Source organism: Nicotiana tabacum, chromosome 2 (assembly GCF_000715075.1).
Source record: "Nicotiana tabacum cultivar K326 chromosome 2, ASM71507v2, whole genome shotgun sequence".
NCBI lineage: Eukaryota > Viridiplantae > Streptophyta > Magnoliopsida > Solanales > Solanaceae > Nicotiana > Nicotiana tabacum.
The window spans coordinates 95,677,207-95,681,217 of NC_134081.1; positions in this window are offsets into that span (position 1 = coordinate 95,677,207).

The window sequence follows — 4,011 nt, forward strand, 5'->3', positions numbered from 1 at the left end:
TTAGTTTTAACTTGGTTTTAACTTGGTTTTGGATTTTTATGTTCAATTGAACTTTAATTTGTTAGTTTTAAAGTATTTATTGAATGTTTTGGTTGTTGTTGTTGTGTTGTTGTTATTGTTGTTGTTGTTGTTGTTATTAGGTGTATTGGTATACTGGCAGGTGGTGTAGCTGCCAAAACAGGCATTTTATGCCAAAATTAAACCCAGAAAAATCGACCAAAGTTGGTCGGTTTTTAATAAAAAAACGTTGGTCGGTTTTTAATAAAAAAAAAATTATTCCAAAATACCAACCAAAGTTGGTCGGTTAATGAACATTGAATTCCCAGAATTCAACACTACCGTCCAACTTTGGTCGGTATTTTGCTTGCATTCTTGAGATTACCGACCATAGTTGGTCGGTAATGTTTAATTTTAATTAGTTTTAAAAAATATATATTTTCAATTACCGACCAAAGTTGGTCGGTAATTTCCGATCAACTTTGGTCGGTAAGCCATTCCGACCATCAAAACACCGTCCACACCGTAATGGTCGCGTTTTGGTCGGTAATTTGCCATAACCGACCAACGTTGGTCGGTATTTTTTGTTGGTTTTTAGCAAATTTCTAGTAGTGGGTAACACAAGTTACTCAAAGATTGCGGGGATTGGTGACATTTGTATCAAGACAAATGTCGGATGCAAATTGGTTCTGAAGGACGTGCAACATGTACCTGATTTGCGGATGAACTTGATCTCGGGAATTGCTTTAGACCGAGATGGATACGAGAACTATTTTGCAAATCAAAAGTGGAGACTCACCAAGGGATCATTGGTGATTGCAAAGGAAGTTGCTCATGGCACATTGTATAGGACAAATGCAGAAATATGCAAAGGTGAATTGAACGTGGCACAATATGAGATTTTTACAGATTTGTGGTACAAATAAATGGGTCATATGAGCGAGAAGGGATTGCAGATTCTTGCCAGGAAATCACTCATGTCTTATGCCAAAGGTACTATATATTATGGGCAGTTCGCAAGGAAAAGAATCGCATATGCTTCGATGATCATAGTCTAGTTGCTTTTGCTTAATAGCTAGATGCAAGCAAATGTTAAATTCCCGATCTAAGTTGACTTTTGTGGATGATGTAAATTTTATCTTCGCTTGTAAATTGATATTATTTAAGACCTCAAATTCAGAACTCATATGTCCTAAAGGCAGCCCGGTGCTCTAAGCTCCCGCTATGCACGGGGTCCGGGGATGGCCGGACCACAAGGCTCTATTGTCACAACCTTACCCTGCATTTCTGCAAGAGGCTTTTTCCACAGCTTGAACCCGTGACCCCCTGATCGCATGACAACAACTTTATCAGTTACGCCAAGGCTCCCCTTCTGCTTTATAATATAATATTTAAGTCAAATAATGCATGAAGAAATGATATTAAGAACAGTTAGTGAAGTCTAAGCACACTAGAGTAAGTGGGAAGTACTTAATTAATTTCAAAGACAACTCCAAATTGTATTCATGTTCAAACACAACTCTAATTGTCAAATATCATTTTCACTTGAAAAACATTTCACTTGAAAAACATTTCACTTTATAGTTTTCTTTGATTATGATGTTTTTGAATATCTATAATTATAAAAATTATGTACTTTAACTGTTTATTACTTGGTTTTGAATATGTAAGTTTCATTCATAAAATAATACACTAATAATTATGAAAATTAGATGTAATGGTTATTATACTCAAGAAACATATTCTTTGATGGAAATTACTCTTCTTATAGTCTACAGTCATAGCTAAGTTTTGTTTTGATTCTTGTGATATCTTGTTAAGTACATTTAATCTTTGGTTATTTAACATGTGCACTGTTAGTCTATCCACCTATGAAATTCTTCAAACATAACATCTAAATGGTTAACTACTATATATTATACTAAATTTCTACTTTACGTCATATTTGAAGGTAAATTATAACTATATATATATATATATATATATATATATCTCCGTCCCAAAATATGCATCACTTTTCCTTTTTAAGAGTCAATTGGCTAATTGTGGAAGCAAAATTGGATTAGATCGGCTCAATTTTAAACTTTAAATATAAATATTCAAAAAATTATATACAAAAATTACTATCGATTGCAATTCTTCTCATGTCAATATAATAAAAAATATATATTTTTAAGTATTGAATTTTGAGAAGCGAAAAATGACATATAATTTGGGACGGATGGAGTATATCATACAAAAAGTTTCTTCATACACGGGTGATGTTTGGCCATAATTCTATATCTTTAATTTATTCTATTATTTACCTTACATTTTGATATTTTAATATTAAATTGTGCGACACTTGTGTAAGTTTTTTCCTACGTGTGTGTGGCCCAATAGGTTTAAGGCATGTAATTAATATTTAATGAAAGACAAATCTCGTCTGTCCGACCGGTTACTTGATGGACGTACCAGATTAAGTGAGAACATCTATAAATTGGTCCTCTCCCCACCCATTAGGGTTACCACCTATTCTATTCTTCTTTTCCATCATTAAAGGCGGCAGTAACGAAAGCTAGGGCAAGGGGCGAGAAACCGATTTCAATTAACGCTTCCGCTTCATGTATGTTTTCTATAACGATTATGCATAAGATTATCATGTTCAAGATCCTGGTATGAATTAAAGTTTATGTTTACATGTGGTATTCTAGCCTGGATTGCTTGAACTTATAATCTTCACTAATGAAAACTGTCACGATCCAAATTTCGACTAGTCGTGATGGCACCTAACCCAACCCGCTAGATAATACAATTATCAAATAGTTCTAGCCAAAAGCAATTCAAATAATGCTAAAGGAACCAATCCCGATCGAAAAAGATCAAATCTTGAATCAATAGCTCAAAATCGGCCAAAAGCCCAACCCGGGCCCGCACCTCGGAACCTGATAAAATTTACAAAATCCAATAACCCATTCAATTAAGAGTCCAACCATACTAGTTTTACTCAAATCCGACTCCAATTCGATGTTGAAAGCTCAAAAATTCATATTATGAAACTTTAGGCCAAAACCCCCAATTTTCTTTTTAAATTCACAATCCAATTACAAACACGGAGGTAGATTCATGAAATATAACCAAAACCGAGTAGAGAATACTTACCCCAATTCATATGGTGACATTTGATTGAAAAATCGCCTCAATCCGAGCTTGGAAATGTTAAAATGAAGCCAAAATTGTGAACCATTGTATTTATCATTCTGCCCAGCACTTTCGCACTTGCGACACATTAGCCGCTTATGCGGCTTTGCTTTTGCGACCAAAAATCACGCTTCTGCGGAGAAGCACTGGACGCTTGCCTACGCACATGTGGTAAATACCCGCATCTGCGCACTCACAGATGCGCGCCCAAATATCGCTTCTGCGCTAACAACCGCTTTTGCGCTCAACTCACCGCATCTGCGCCTTCACAGATGTGAAGCAATCTCCACTTCTGTGGAACCCTGCTCCCAGCAATATTTCCGCTCCTGCGACCCCTTCGTCGCTTCTACGACCATCGCACCTGCACAAACCAGCCACAGGTGCGGTCACACCAGAACCAGCAATAGCAACATTGAAGAAAATGATCCGAAATCAATCCGAAACACACCCGAGCCCCTCGGGACCCCATCCAAGCATACCAACAAGTTCCATAATATAATACGAATCTACTCGAGGCCTCAAATCAAACATAACAACATCAAAACGATGAATCGCACCTCAAATCAAAATCTATGAACTTTGAAACTTCAAACTTCCACAACAGATGTTGATACCTATCAAATCACGTCCGATTGACCTCAAATTTTGCGCACAAGTCTCAAATAACATAACGAAGCTATTCCAATTCCCGAAATCACAATTCAAATCCGATATCAAAAAGTCCACTCCCGGTCAAACCTTTCAAAAATCCAACTTCCGCCATTTCAGGCCAAATTCTACTACGGACCTCCAAATCATAATCCGGACGCGCTCCTAAGTCCAAAATAACCTAAC